The sequence below is a fragment of the Chelonoidis abingdonii genome, chromosome 14, assembly GCF_003597395.2.
Source record: "Chelonoidis abingdonii isolate Lonesome George chromosome 14, CheloAbing_2.0, whole genome shotgun sequence".
NCBI classification, from domain to species: domain Eukaryota; kingdom Metazoa; phylum Chordata; order Testudines; family Testudinidae; genus Chelonoidis; species Chelonoidis abingdonii.
In genome coordinates, this window is record NC_133782.1 from 38,680,944 (window position 1) to 38,697,676 (window position 16,733).

Below are 16,733 nucleotides of genomic sequence, written 5' to 3' on the forward strand. Positions count from 1 at the left end.
ATGGAGGACACAGAACACCCGAACGCAGATTGTCTTGACTTGATTCCACCTGACCCGAAATGGCTGCGCCTGAAGCTAGCTTCTGGGAGATGCATGCACGGGTACTAATAGTTTGGACCCCTGGTAGTATGCGGGAGTTTACCACCACCGGACTCAGGAGCGTGTCTCCTGGGTGGGTCAGAATTACCGTCTTTACCGTATGGATGAGTTGGTCTTCCCTCGTGGAATAGACGAACACTGGACAGCGCCGCGATACGTTCCGGACTCCAAGCGGGGAGTACACGCAACCCAGGAAGAAACCCGAAACCAAGGCCGCGTAACTGTCGAGACTCTAGAATAGACTATAACAGGGTAGGAACGACAGTGCAGGAATGGCTCGACGCCAGAAAGGGACCCTGGGGTTTTGGGAAGGAGTTGGTGAGGGGCCGTCACTAGCCCCAGGCAGGGGGTGATAAACCGGAATGATGGGGACGGTGTTATGAATGTGGGAATTGGGCATATTAGCAGCCCCAAGTGTGCAACAGGAGGTGCCTGATGCAGTGTAATCTGGGGAGTTAATGGGGAGCAATGTGGCCTGGATTAACCTGGTAGGTTACATTTGACTCACGATGGATTTACCAGGACAAAGTAAAATGATATGGTATAAAAACCATTTAGCATTAATAGATTCGGGAGTGCTGTCACGTTGGGGTCTCGGGAAAGTAATGGTGGGGAACAGACTCAACTAACTCGGGCCAAAATCACGGTGGTAACATGCGTTTTACTTGGCACCGGTGAATTCTTCCTTACGCCTACATTCAGTACGTTTGGAAATCAGTGGGGAAATACCACGCCTTAGGTTTCTTGCAATGGCCAGTTAGTCGCCCAAGCTCGCCTTTACCTTACCACTTAGTATTGATTTTTGGACATAGACCTATTTTCCTTGGGATTTGAGACTTATACTAGACCACCATATAGATAGTTTTTGGCAGGGAGTTTAATATTTGGTTAGCATAATACCCCAAGGGTTTCTAGAGAAGGGATAGAGCAAATCTCAGGAAATCGAACCTCCGCCCCAATGTTTGTGAAGTGTTTGCTAGGAGAGTGTGTGTGTGTGAGAAATCCCGGCGTGGCAGGAGGACTTAAGGCATAATCCTGGGGGAAGGGTTTTGTTACCGTCATCAAAGGGCGGCTAACCATAAGAAGCGTATCCCGGAAGGCGCACGGTCCTCTGGCAGCTTATCAAAAGACTTTTCCCTTGTGGGTAGGCGAACCCGCCAGGAGCAAAGCTGGAGAAGGTTTGCACGGAGGGACTCAGAGGGAGGTCCTGGCCCAACGTGGGAGCACTCCAGGGGAAGGAGTTGAATAGGGCCGCCTGGAATTAGGTCAGTTCAGCACTGCACGTGAGACCTTTGGGCAGGACCAGGTGTCCGAAATAGATCATGATGATTACACGTGGTAGGAAAGGGAGGAGGTAGATGGAAGTAAAATGGGAGCCTGCCATGTAAGGGTCCAGTCAGGAGGGCCCAAAGCGCATCCATTACGGGCGTCTACTGATCTGTTCGTAACGAGGGATAGGGTAAGCTAAACTACGAGGGGGAGAAGTGAGCATTAGCTGTCCGTTTATATCTCCCGAGGGAACCAGCTAAGGGGCCGTCCACTAAGTTTAGCTCACAGGATCATTTGTGTTGGGGACATTTAGGGGTGCAATAGGACGAAATGGCGCTGTGCTGGATACGGAATACTTAAGAGGTTTTGATTGTGCCCGGAATACGAGCAGAAGTTCCAGCGTTATTCCTGCCTCTGACCCCTGATAAATGCCAGCTGCGCCCCCGAACCTCACTTGCGGGCCCACTACGTTACCGTTTACCGTTATTATTGATGTCGGCCGTTCGACAGAGGATAGCTTATGGACATGTGGGTCCACTAGAAAGTCGGCACCAGGGCTGCCACGAATACGTACTAGTCATCCTTGACTATGCAATCATTGAATCCAGAGGCCTCCCTTTAAGAAACCCACGTCAACGGCGAATAGCTAAAGAATAACTACAAGTGTGTGTGGCCAGAGTGGGCATTCCCTAAGGAGATCCTGCGTAGTACCGAGTTGGGAACCGCGTTTTTACGTCAAAATCTGAAAGAGGGACTTTATATTTGCCACAATGTCCTTCCCGGTTAATTGAAACAGCCATTGCCGACGCTCAATCTCGAGCCCTGCTACCGATCACAAAGTCAGACGGACTTAGTCGTAAGATTTCACATTCGACCCCTCAAAAGTCATGATCCGGAGGTTGGTAGCACAGGATGAAAGGAATTGGACACTTTCTTTTGCCGTATTCTTATGTTTCGCTATTACGGGAAGTTCCCCAGGCGGTTCTCCAAATAGCTCATCCAGGAATGCGCATCCCCCCCATGGTTTTCTCCTCGTTTGGACCACTCCGTCTATTATCCCGGTGACCAGCCCACCGCGTGGATATTTTTGGATATCGCAAGGAGAGATTGGGAGGAAACAACCCAACCGAGAGAAATATTATTTGAGCATGTTGGACACTAGATTGCGAGCGTGGGATAACATTCGGAGAACCCTGTTGATAGTACTGCCGGCAGGTCGATTATTTAAGAAGAAGCACAATGAGGCACTGCGGATCAGTACTTATCAACTAGTTCGGCGGATAATTTTGCGGAAGTTTATTAGCCGGATATCAGATGGCGAGTTGTTGTGTGGGGGTACCGTGCCTAATTAGTTGAGGCATATTTAAGGGAAATTTTTTTTGTATGGTGTTGAAATTGCGATGGTTGAGTGATAATTTACATCCCGCCCCACAAGAAATGTCAATCTGGTTAGCCGATGGTTGGGCTAGCTCGGGACCGATATATGATTTGAAGTTAGTTGTGAACACATTTTCTGAGAAAATGTGTGATATTATAGAGGTATTTAGCCAACCCAGGATCTAGCCGGCAATGGGCTCTGAGAGCAAATTTTTTATAGGATCCAATGCAAGTGGTTAACGTGATGCCCTGGTGAAATGACATTGGCAGATTACTAGGGTGTCTTTGTTCACGTCAACCTGGAGAGCTGTTTAGCTAAGGCTTTATCGCTCAGCGCGTTACTGCGTGGACCCACAGGAGAGGTAAGATAATCTCTCTTGCCACTATTAAGCACTCAGATACAACAGTGTGCTTGCATTTGTGTCAGTAGATTGTTCATTGTTGATTAATTTCTCACAGCTCGCTCTTGGCACCGGTGATACTGTGGGTGGTCTTTCTGACCTCTAAAATCGGTTGACGTTTTTTCGTGTAACGTTGGTTCATTTTAGTTCCAACGTAACATGTGTCATCGGAGTGCCCGGGAATTTTATTAGAGCATGAAATTTCTATCCACAGAGATTCTACGGAACATGTGGATTTGCTTAAGATTTTTACTTCATTTGAATCTACATTTTCTTTCACATATAGTTCCACTCCTCCCCCTGCACGAGATGGATGGCAGGAGAGATATCACTTGAGACCTATTAGGTTCACTCCTTCTGGGGCACCTGGCACTGGCCACAGTCGGCAGACAGGATACTGCGCTGGGTGGACCTTTGGTCTGATGCTCTTATCTAGGTATTAAGGCTCCTGTAATAATACCCTATTAAGGTATTAGGGAGTTAGGCACCTAAAAAACTCTGAGGATCCAGACATTGATGTTTTTGTTTAGCACTGATTTTATTTATGGCTCAGCTCAGCTTCCCTTCATCCTGCCCATGCATTATCCTGTCCCAACCCTGGATCATTCACACGCACGACATCCAATCTACAGGCCAGTGGTGGAAAAGGTACCATAAATTGTTCAGAGAAAATGTTTTTTAATCAGAACAATAGATTTTCTTCCCCGTCCAAATGCCATTTGTTTTTCAGACAAGCACCTGTTTTTGCTGGTTTCCAAATACACCTCTACCCCGATATAATGCTCTCCTCAGGAGCCAAAAAATCTTACTGCATTATAGGTGAAACAGGGTTATATCAAACTTGCTTTGATCCACTGGAGTGTGCAGCCCCGCCACCCTCTTTACCGTGTTATATCCGAATTCATATTATATCGGGTCACCTTATTTCGGGGGTAGAGGTGTAGTTGGTGTGACGTTGTACTCCATATGTTTTATGGAAATATGTTAACGAACGTGAAGATGATGTAACTGGAATATGTTTTATGCACAAGGTCTCTTGTAAGGTATCATTACAAAGCTTATGATCTACTGAGTGTGTTCATCCTATTTGTTTGCATGTATTATTTCTATGTCTGGAGTTAGGAGAATAAGATATAAACTTGTGTTACTGATGAAAACATATTAAGTGGAAGACATAAAGGGCGCTTCAGAATCAATGAACTGTGAATGGGTTTTTTACCTGCAAGCCTTCCTATGTAATGAAGGCAATGAAGACGGAGGTCTTACAGTGACATGCGCATATGTCACCTAATACTGGAATCCATCTTAAAATTGGTGCTTTTCCATTTAGAAAGAGGGGTGGGGATCCAGAGAGACAAAGGATTCCCGCCTTGTGCCAAAGCTATAAAAGGAAGTGGAACTGAACAAAGGAGGCCAGTCGTGTGAAATCCCCTGCTTTTCACCTAAGATGCCTGCTGGAACTAACAAGAATTGTACCAGGGGAAAGGATTGGGCCCAGACTAGGAAGGAGTCTAGTCCAGGGATCTCAAACTCAAATCACCATGAGGACCACATGAGGATTAATACATTGGCCCAAGGGCTGCATCACTGACACCCCCACGCTGCCCCTGGCCCCGTCCCCACTCCACCTCCTTCCATGAGGCCCCTCCCCTGTCATGCCTCTCCACACCCTTCCCCCCCCCCCTTCCGAGCCCTTCCACAATAGGTCCCACCACCAAACTCCGGCCCCCTCCCTGCCCCTATTCAAACCCCTTCCCCAAATCCTGCCCCTATCTCGCCTCGTCTCTGCCTCCTCTCCTGAGCATGCAGCTCCCCACTCCTCCCTCCTAGAAAGTGCTAAGCACTGCCAAACACTGTTTGGCAGCAAGAAGTGCCTGGAGGTAAGCAGAGGAGCAGGGACGCGGTGCGTTGGGGGGAGGGAGTGCGGAGGGGAGGGGAGCTTGGTGGCCCAGAAGAAATAACCCTGCAGGCTGTATGAGGCCCTCAGGCCGCGTGTTTGAGACCCCTGTTCTAGTCTGTGAAAGAAGCTTATTGGAACATCTCTAAGGGTGAAATTTACCTGTATTTAGTTTCTTAATGTATTAGCCTTAGACTCGTGTGTTTTGTTTTATTTTGCTTGGTATCTTACTTTGTTCTGTCTGTTATTACTTGAAACCATTTAAATCCTACTTTTTATACTTAATAAAATCCCTTTTGTTTATTAATTGTTCCAGAATAAGTGATTAATACCTGGGGGAACAAACAGCTATGCATATTCTATGATATGTCTCTATCTGTGTTACAGAGGGTGGACAATTTATGAGTTTACCTTGTATAAGCTTTATAGAGAGTAAAACAGATGTATTTGGGGTTTGGATCCCATTGGGAGCTGGGTGTCTGGATGATGAAGACAGGAGCACTTGCTGAGCTGTTTTCAGTTAAGTCTGCAGCTTTGGGGGTGCGGTTCAGACCCTGGGTCTGTGTTGCGCAGGCTAGTGTGTCTGGCTCAACAAGGCAGGGTTCTGAAGTCCCAAGCTGGCAAATAAAATGGGCTCAGAGGTAGTTTCAGCCCATCAGGTAACAGTCCCAAGGGGGTCTCTGTGACCAAACCCGTCGCAGTCAGAAATACACAACTCTTTCTTTTTCCCAGTGTATTTCAGTGATGCTTTCCAGGTTTCTTTCGTTTAGTTTTTTCCAACCTCCCACAGTATCATAATAATAAATAATAAATAATTAAATACTTCTGGGGTTCAGAGAGGAAAAAAAGAATATAAAATACTGGAAACAAACAAAAGTTGGGTCCAGCTCAAAATGTGTAAAACAAAACATTTGAAATTTCAATTTTTTTCACATAATTGTTTCAATCTGCTATTGTCATTGGCTGTTTAATTTGACTAACCGGGTTTTATGGTGACAGGTTGGAACTTAAGCCATATGGCCCCATTCCTGCTCTCTGGTTGGGTGAAAGGAAGTTTTTAAACCAGCCAATGATACGCTACAGCTAGGAATTTTGATAGTAGAGAACCCTGAAAGAATGAAATCGGTATAAAAATGATCAGCATTTGTAGGGGTCCTATAGAATTCATCTGAGAAAATTCAACATTTGCTTCAAAATCCTCTTGGCTGATGTAAGCAGAGGAATTCTCTGGGATTTCTAATGGTTCAGGAGAAAAAGTTTTCACCAAATATTTTTCTGGGGTAATGGGGCATTTGGATTAGACAGTCACAAGACAGAGAGACCTGGGAACAGAAGTAAGGAAGATGCAGCATAAAGAGCCAGGCAGACACAACCTTTAAGTACAGGAATGTGGCCCTGAGAGACAGCTAAGAGAGGAAACTTTTAGGGCAAAATATAGGTTGGAGAGGCAGAGTAGGACAGTGAAGAGAGGAGCTGTCTGCTGCTGTTCAATTCCAACTGTGTTCAGGGAAACAGGACTTTGGATATTCCTTGTAAATAATTGAGATTGCATCAAAGTAAATACCAGATCCTCTTGTCAATTTCTGTTTCCAACCAGAACACTCATAGGGTCCTAAATGTTGACTAGCCACTTGGGATGACAATAACATACAACAAAATTTCAAACATCAAACCAGCATTTCTAGCCACAAAAGGATTTCAGGACAGATCCATTCATAGGATTTCTCTAACACTAGAAAACTATTCTATGTAAACCATCTGAGGAGTTCCACGCAAACACAGAGCCCAGTATGGCCAAATGACTTTCAGTATTAGCTAATGCTGACTTTCAGACTTGCTGATGGCTCGAATATCTCCTCAGTCAGTTCCTTGAGTACTCCAGGATGTATTTCATCAGGCTCTGGTGACTTGAAGCCATCTAACTTGTCAAAGTAACTTTTAACTTCTTCTTTCCCTATTTTAGCATCTGAACCTACCCCATTTTCAGTGGCTTTCTCTATGATAATTGTCTATATGCCACCAACCTTCTTGGTGAAAAATGAAACAAAGAAGTCATTAAGCACCTCTGCCATTTCACATAATTTGTTTTTGTTTTTCCCTTAGTAACAGGCCTACTCTGTCCCGGGTCTTCCTCTTGCTTCTAATGCATTTGTAGAATGTTTTCTTGTTACGCTTTATGTCTCTAGCTAGTTTGATCACATTTTGTGCCTTGGCCTTTCTAATTTTGCTCCTACATACATGTTATTTGTTTATATTCCTCCTTTGCAATTTGATCTTGTTTCCACCTTTTGTAGGACTCTTTCTTGTGTTTTAGAACATTCAAGATCTCCTGGTTAAACCAGGGTGGTCTCTTGCCATACTTCCTGTCTTTCCTATGCAGTGGGATAGTTTGCTCCTGTGCCCTTAATAAAGTCTATTTGAAAAACTGCCAACTGTCTTCTATTTTTTCCCCTTCAACTTGCTTCCTATGAGATCTTACCTACCAACTCGCTGAGTTTGCTAAATCTGCCTTCTTGAAATCCATTGTCTTTATTTTGCTGTTTTCCCTCCTACTATATGTTAGAATCATGAACTCTACTCTCACCTCAGCTGCCTTCCACTTTCAAATTCTTAACGAATTCCTCCTTATTTGTCAAAATCAAGTCTAGAACAGCCTCTCCCCTAGTAGATTTCTCCACCTTCTGGGACAAAAAATTGTCTCCAATACATTCCAAGAACTTGTTGGATAATCTGTGCCCTGCGGTGTTATTTTCCCAACAGATGTCTGGGTAGCTGAAACCCCCCATTACCACCAAGTCCCATGCTTTGGATGTTTTTGTTAGTTGTTTGAAAAAATCTTCATCCACCTCTTCTTCCCGGTTAGGTGGTCTGTAGCAGGCCCGTACTATGACATCATCTTTATTTTTTACCCCTTTTATCCTTACCCAGAGCCTTTCAACAAGTCTGTCTCCTATTTCCATCTCAACCTCAGACCAAGTGTATACAGTCTTAATATATAAGGCAACATCTCCTCTCTTTTTACCCTGCCTGTCCGTCCTGAGCAAGCTCTACCCTTCTGTGTCCCATTTCCTGCCCCCTCACCAGGCTAGGGTCAATGGGCCATAGCCCCATTGGTGTCAGTGGGGCCAGATCCCCAGCTGGTGTCAGAGGGGCGAAGCAGAGCAAAAGTCCTCATTGTAATTGTCAGTGGTTGGGGTCTCCCCTCCCAAGCGGTGGGAGAACCCCACGGTGATTGTTACACGGCCAGAGACAGACTCTGTTTAACAGGAATTCCCCTGAACACAGAGACAGAAACACTGTGAAGGTGGGAATGTTTGTATCATGTCAATGCTGAGTTGTTTGATAGCCCAAGGGGACCACTAGACCATCTCCTTTGCCCTCCAATACCGTGCAGGCTGAAGCACGCAGCTCAGGGGATCTGAATGATGTTGTCTGGGAACTGGTCATTCAAATCGCTTCGGTGGCTGGGCTTGGCTCAGGCACAGACTGGGACGGATTCTCTGTCTCTGACAATATATGACTCAAGCCAGGATGTTTAGCTAACAGCTCCACTCTAGTTCGAACCAGGATTAGCTCCGGGCCATTCCAGGGCTGGGGCTACCCAGGGGTCAGATGGGATGAGCTTTGTGGCTCCTTCTGGGCTTGTAATGGGGGTGGGAGGTGACGCCCAGGGCATCTGAGCACAACTCTACATATCTCTCTCGTGTTTGTGGCTCAGATACATCTGGCCTTTAGCCAGACGGGGATCAGCCACACAACATATCCTGGTCCTGGGTAATGCTGGCCAGTACTACCCCTGTTACCAGACAGAGAGAGCCAGATGGAGGAGAGTGTGGAGATATATAGATCAATTCTGTCTGTATCTGCTTCACAGCCCTCGATTTAGGGGTAGACATAATTTCAGCCCTATGGGTGTTGTAACCCCACATCCTGTAACCAGAGACCTGCCCTGCCCTGGTGGACCCAGCACCTGCCCCAGACAACACGGGTCAGGAGGAAGTTCAGCGCTGGAGACCTTTTATCAGGTCTGTCCTGATCCCAGAGGACAGGAGATGGGAAGTGAAATTAACAAGCAGTGTGGTGCAGGCGCTGGGGGGCTGCAGTGGCTGGGACTGACTGACTGACTGAGCTGCTGTGAGCTGTGGGGAAGCAGGGTGTTCTCGTAGCCAGACCCCAGGCCTGTGCCTCAGGACAACAGGGTTCTGTTCCCAGCTCTGCTGCTCAGTGACCTTAGGCAAGTCACAGACCTACTCTTTGCCTCAGTTTACCCAGCTGGGGCAAATTATCTTGATCACCCTTTGTAAAGCACTTTGAAGAGGGAAGAGCTGAGGCCCAGATCCTCACAGGTATTCAGGTTCCTGCTGATTTCAGTGGGCGTTAGGCACCCAAACACCTCTGAGGATCCAGGCCTAGGTGGTCTCATTTAGCTCTAATTTTGTATGTGGATCAACCCAGCTTCCCTGCAGCCCACCCACTGCCCCATTATCCTTCCTCAGCCCTGGATCATTTGCACATGTGATGTCCAATCAACAGGCAAGTGATGGAAAAGGTAGAGCGAATTGTTCAAACAAGACTGGTTTTATTTTTAAAAAATTGATTTTTTCCCCTCAAGTGCCATTGGTTCTACAAACAAGTGTCCATTTTCTCTCTCTTTCAACTAGATTAGATATAAAAATAAGCAACATTAGCAGGGGGCCTATACAATTCAACTAAGAAAATTTTGCCCTTGCTGCAGAATCCCCTAGATTGATGTAAAACCCTATACATCGGGGTGAATTCTAATGACTCAGGAGAAAAGATTGTCACCGAGTATTGTTCTGGGATAATGGGGGTACTTGGATCAGACAGTCACAACACAAACAGAGAGACTCAGGGACAGAAGCGAGTCAGAGACAGAGTAAAAAGCCAGGCAGACACAACCTGTAAGTACAGAAATATAGCCCTGAGGGACAGCTAAGAGGGGAAACCTTTTGAGCAAAAAGTCTTGGCAGGAGAGGCAGGCTGGGAACAGTGAAGAGAGGAACTGTCCACTGCTGTTTGATTCTGACTTTGGATATTCCTTGTAAATAAACCATATCACATCAAACTAAATACCAGTCCCTGTCATCAATTTCTGCTTGCAACCAGAACACCTGTAGGGCCGCAAACATTGACTAGCTACTTGGGGAGACAATAAAATAGTACAAAATATCAAACATCAAAAGGACATTTCTAGCCACAAAAGAATTTCAGGACTGAGCCATTCGTAGCATTTCTCTAACAGTAGGGGGAAAGAAAACCCTCTGATTTAAACCATCTCAGGAGCTCCACAGAGGCATGGAGCCAAGTATGGCCAAAATGACCCTTTAAGGGGGGTGTCTCCTTTAACTCAGCTTCTGCAGAGTTTCTTTGATCCAGGGGATGGATTTGGAGATTCTTGTGTATATACTGGGGTGCCTGTCCGGATCTTCATTGCAGATGATGCCCTGGACCACCCCATCACACGCCAAGGGCCCGCCAGAATCTCCCTGCCAATAAGGAGAATAACATCAGTGACTGACATTACCCAGCCTGGCTTGTCCTCAGGAGATCTCAGATTGCATGTGGGACAGCTGTTCTCTGCAGCTGAAGGCCCAGCCCTTGCCGCTAAACAGAACCAGCCTGAAAATGGGTGGGCAGAGAGAGAAATCTAGAGCTGGGCAGATGATGTACCTGTGGGAAAGGCAGTGTCTGACTCAAGTAGGTAAGGTACTGGAGTCCCAAGCTGGCAGGGAAAATGGCTTAGAGGTAGTCCCATCATATGAGTTGGCAGTTCCCAAGGGGTTTTCTGTGGTCCAGCTCATCACAGGTTGTTCTTAACCAATCAAGAAATCCTTTACTTGCCTTGGGGGATCTGAGCCCTACTGAACAGAACAACTTTTTAGGCAACTGACATGGATCAGTGCTAGGTCTCAGCTGTTGTACTAGAGAATGATCCTACTACATTCACTTACAATCATCAGCCATCAATACTTTCATGTCTCTACAACGTTCCTCATACTGCACATCATTACTTCTCCGAGCACTAACGATGCCCTTTGCCTTAAGGCGCTCTGTGAGCGTGGTCCCTGCTAGTTCCAGTTTCGAGGGGGGGGCGCTAGTTTAAAGCATCAAAAGCAGTCGTCGCAAGTTATCGTTGGAGGTTCTCTTAGGCCATTGACCTAGACTGACGAAGGAGAAACAGGCACAGGGCCTGGCTTAGTTAAAATCTAAGTTATGGTTCCTTGAGGTCTCACTTGGCTGAGAACAGAGTCAACACGGAAACACCCAGATACCGAGATTAAAGAAAGACTCTGCCATGAAGTCTCACCACTTCTTCTCTTGTCCTTCCAACCCCGGAGGAGGAAAGGGGCTGTGCCGAATTGCTGAGCCAAGCATCTGGGAACCCTTCTGGAATTCAACATTATCTGATACACTCAGCAAGCTCTCATCCCACATACTGACCTCTGTCTCCTGGGTCATTTGCTCGGGCAGATATAGGGGTCTTGCTACTTCCATCTGTATCCAGTAGATGGCGATGCTGCATAAAAATCTCTTTGATCCTTTTCTTTTTTATATGTTTCATTCACTCCAGCCACCTTATTTCTGTGTCCGCCCAGCATAGGCAGCTGGGATTCCCCCACTTTAAACAATGTGTTTTAATATTGCAAAATTACACTCATGATAGGACTTTGGACCTTTCCATGTGTGTTTTGTGTTTTCCTTCTGTCGTGCAGTTCAACAATTCAGAGATTCCAAGATCATTGTGATCTACTTGGGTGACCTCCTGTAGAACACAGACCAGAGAACATCCCCCAGATAATTTCTTTTGATCTATAGCAGATCTTTTAAAAAATGCAAACTTCATTAAAAATTGGTAGTAATAGAGAATCCACCATTACTCTGTTAAAAATTCATACCATGAAACAATCTTTAGAAAGAAAAACAAACAAAATCCGTTATAGTCCCTCTGAATTTGAAAACAATTGATTTTGACTTTCTCAGTATAAGGTGAGTTTTCCAATCTTTTGATCATTCTCGTTGCTCTTTTCTGAACCCTCTCTAATTTATCAATGTCTTTCTTGAACCATGGACACCAGAACTGGATGGGTCACCCTGAATAGGACACCAGTCGGTTGGTCAGTCTTTTGGGGTCTCTTTAGCCAACCAAAAGGTGAAGGAGGAAGTTCATCCATATGTAGGTGCATATTTTGGTCTCTGTATTACTCAGTCACACAACTTTAGGTAGAAATCTGCATGGGCGAGGAGCAGGGCTGTGACAATTCCACTCTACTGTTTAATGTCCTCATATTCTCCCTTTGGCTTTTCCAGCAACATCTTTGTCTACCTGGGAGTCCAAGACTTCATGAAGCCAGGAGAAAACTGGCAATGGATCTGGGCCCGTCGCGGGGTCCAGCACCCTGACTTCAACAATGAAGATTTTCACAATGACATCATGCTGCTGAAGGTACTGCCCCCAGTGACCTCACACTGCCAGTGTACTGCTTCCATCCCATCACTGTGCCCACAGTGACCTCACACTCAATCCCTAGACACACATCCATGCTTTGGCTGAGTGGTGCTGCCCCACAGCAGCTCCGATCCCTGTACTGTTCCAGGTCCATTATATCTCTCTCTCTCTCTTGCCCATGGCAGCTGTCACACAGCGCAGTGCCGATGGACTGGGTGGTGCCCATCCCCCTGCAAGAGACTGATCACCATGTCAGCACAGTCTCTGAGTGCAGCATGGCTGGGTGTGGTCAGACCGGAGTGAACACCACCACTGACAGGCTGCAGGAGGCAGAGCAGGAGGTGGTGTTGCACGGCCTGTGCAAAGAGTGGTACCGTCATTACGACCTCACCACCATGCTGTGTGCTGGCAGTTCAGACATTAAGAAATCACCATTTCAGGTAAATATTCCCCACACACACACCCGCCCAGAGACAATGGAGGTGCAGCAAGCTTCTCCAGGGCAAGGAGCAGGTGGAAATCTATATGCCCATACCTCCCTTTCTCCACTGCCCCAGAAGGGGAGTCCATGATGCATTATGGGAGATGCAGCCCAGGTAGGGAGCCAAGCCTCTAAGACATCTCCAGAGATGTATCTCCAGTATAGTGTCCTTGTGCAAGATGCTGGTGGAAACAGGCTTAAATTTAACATGGGTTCACACACTTAGGGACAAGTAACAAGAATTGCTGTTCTGAGACAGGGGCTCATCAGCTGGAAGCAACAGAGGGGGAGGGAATTCTGGGTGTGTCGGTCAATTGCAGGATGACTATAGGCCACCATCAGGCCATGGCCGGGAGAAAGGCAAATGCGATCCTGGGATGTAGCAGCCGAGGTGTCTCCAGTAGAGAGGGAGGATTTAATGCCAGTGGAGAAGGCTCTGGGGAGAGCTCAGCTGGAATCTGGTCCCCAACTCTGGGCAGCCCTGTCCAAGTGAAAGCAGCTGCCGAGAAGGTCTGGTGGGATAATCAGGAATGGAGAGTCGATCTGAGAAGAAGGGAATAAAATACCTGGGCAAATTAGCCTAAAACACAGGCTGAGTGGGGTCTGATTGCTCTACAAATACATTGGGATGGGGGGAACACAAAAGAGTGAGATGACCATTGAAGCTAAAGGACAAATCAGGGGTGGGGATCAGTGGAGGCTGGAGGTGAGGAGAAGTTTCTAACCATCAGAGGGGAAGGTTCTGTAACAATCTCCAAAAGGAGGGAACAGTTAGGGGGAACAGCCTAACCAGGATGTCAATGGAGCTTGATAAGTTTATCCATGATACAATGGGGCTGTCTGGGATAGTGGGGACTTGACTCCATGACACAGTCCTGTGTTCCCATAAGGGCATGAGGCACCTGAAATACAACTCCCATTATGCATCATGATTAGACATTTTGGGGCTTCAATTTTTTAGCAAAATGTTCCAGGAAAAATGCAGATGAAAAGTCCCTCACGTCCCCCCCGCATCCCCACCAAGTGTTCTGACCCTCTCTAGTCTTCACCATCACCTGGGGTTCTACCAGTAAACTCAAACCTGAAGGCTACTCAACAGTCAGTACCCTGGGTGAAATCCTAGCCCCATGGAGGTAGATGGGAGCTTTGCCATTGATCTCCATAGGGCCAGGATGGTATTGGAGCCGAGGGAGCATCAGTGTTCCTATCTAACAGGAAATGGCAACATTTCAATCTTTGTTTTCCAAGAAAAGTTGACAGAGTGGAAATTCCAAAAGGAGAAATGTTGACTCAGAAATGTTGAAATGTTTCATTCCAACATTTTCAATCAAAATGCAATATGCTGAGATGTGAACAGACTGAAATGGTTCCTTCCATGTGAACAAACTGGAGATAGTTCAGAAGAAAGAAACAACCATAAAAAATGATCTGAGGTTTAGAACAGCTGACCTAGGAGGAAAGGCTGAAGGAGTTGGGCATGGTTAGGGTGGAGAAGATGAGGCAGGAGTGGGGAATGTGATAACCATCTTCAAATATGTTAAGGGCTTCTATAAAGAGGAGAATGGCCAAATGTTCTCCATGTCCACTGAAGATGGGGGAAGAAGTAATGGGCTTAATCTGCATTAAGGGAGATTCATGTTGGATATCAGAAAAAACTCTCTAACTCTGAGGGTCCTTAAGCTCTGGAGCAGGTTAATTGGGGAAGTTAAGGAATCCCTGTCATTGGAGGTTTTTAAGACCAGGCTGGACAAACACCTGTCAGGGATGGTCTAGGTTTATTTGGTCTGGCTTCCAAGCGGACGGTTAGACTAGATGGATCTCGAGGTTCCTTCCAGCCCAACATTTCTATGAATCTAGGATTTTGGTTGTTGAGCTCGAGGAAAGTGCTTCATTGCAAGCCACTTCAACATTAAAGTGCAGTTCCTTATCAGCGCATTGCCTTCTGGGAGCTTAGTTCAGGCCTCTACTTTCCCTTATGTAGCTCCTGCCTGGACTACATCTCCCACAATGCACTGAGTTATGGGATTCCCATGATGCCCCAAACAGCTCAAGTCTCAGAGACAAATCTGAGTTGCATTATGGGAGATGATGTCCTCAAGGGAGCCAACCGCTTAGGAGAGAATGAAGATGTGAACTACAAATCCCATGGATAGGAAAAAAACAGTTGAACATTTTGAACTGATTCCTAACTGTGGAATGTTCTGATTTGTGTGGAACTGACACAAAATGATGCAAAAATGGAAAATTTCAGTGTTGTGGAAACTGACTTTTCCACGGCTACAAGCTTTAGATTTCTCTCTCTGCCAACCCATTTCCATGCCGGTTCTGTTTGGTGGAAAGGGCGTGGCCTTAAGCTGCAGAGAACACCTGTCCTGTTGGACAGGCTGCCCTGGGAAATGTCAGTCACTGATGTTATTCTCCGTATTGGCAGCGTGATTCCGGAGGGCCCCTGATGTGCGAAGGGCTGATCCAGGGCATCATCTCCAATGGAGATCTGGACAGGCACCCCCCAGCATTTACATGAGAATCCCCAAATTCATCCCCTGGATCAATGAAACTCTACAGAAGCTGAACTAAAGCCTGTGTGCAACCCTGAAATGCATTAGGTCAGAGTATATGTTTCTGTTGTTAGAGCAGTGCTATCAATGGCTCAATTCTGAAATCTATTTGTGGCTAGAAACACCCTGTCAATCTTTGAAATTTTGTTCCATTTTATTTCCTCCCCAAGTGACTAGTCAATATTTGGGACCCTGAGAGCAGAAACCGATGATGGAATCTGGTATTTCCTTTGGTGCATTCTGGTTTATTTACAAGGAATATCCTGGTTCCCTGAACACAGTCAGAATCAAACAGCAGCAGACAGCTCATCTGTTCACTGTCCCAAGTCTGCCTCTCCAGAAAAGTCTCTGTGCTCAAAAAAACTACTTCTCTTAAGGTACGTCTACACTATGGGATTATTCAGATTTTACATAAACCAGTTTTGTAAAACAGATTGTATAAAGTCGAGTGCATGCGGCCACACTAAGCACATTAATTCAGCGGTGTTTGTCCATGGTCCGAGGCTAGCGTCGATTTCTGGACCGTTGCACTGTGCATAGCTATCCCATAGTTCCCACAGTCTCCCCCGCCCCGTGGAATTCTGGGTTGAGATCCCAGTGCCTGATGCGGCAAAAATCATTGTCGCGGGTGGTTCTGGGTAAATGTCGTCAGTCATTCCTTCCTCCGGGAAAGCAACGGCAGACAATCATTTCACAGTGTCACGGGGGGAGGAGAGAGGATGCTACTGTTTATGCTGCAGGCCCGTGTCTTACCAGCAAGCATGCAGTATCTATAAGTGTGACATACTAAAAAAGTCAAGAAACGATTTTTCCCCCTTTTCCTATCAGGAAGGGGAGGGGATAGTAAAATGGATGGAGATAGACCTGGACACCCCGGAAGTGTTTTGACCTACAGCATTGGGAGCTCGCCAAGAATGCAAAATGATTTTCGCAGACTGTGGATAGGCTGGAGTCTTGGTACCGCCTCCCTCTCCATGAGCGTCCATTTTAATTCTTTGGCTTTCTTTATGCTTGTCACACAGCACTGTGCTGTGGAGCTACTGTACATAGCCTGGAGATTTTTTTCAAATGCTTTTCGGCATTTCGTCTTCTGTAACGGAGCTCTGATAGGAACAGATATGTTCCCAGTGAATCAGATCCAGTATCTCGCCGAACGGTCATGCTGGAGCCTCTTTTGGATTTG

At 46.3% G+C, this 16,733-nt stretch overlaps 1 pseudogene; it reads left to right on the top strand.

Annotated features, from left to right (window-relative positions):
* Positions 1 to 15,569, top strand: LOC116830794 (duodenase-1-like; annotated as a pseudogene).
* Positions 15,570 to 16,733: the final 1,164 nt, after the last annotated feature.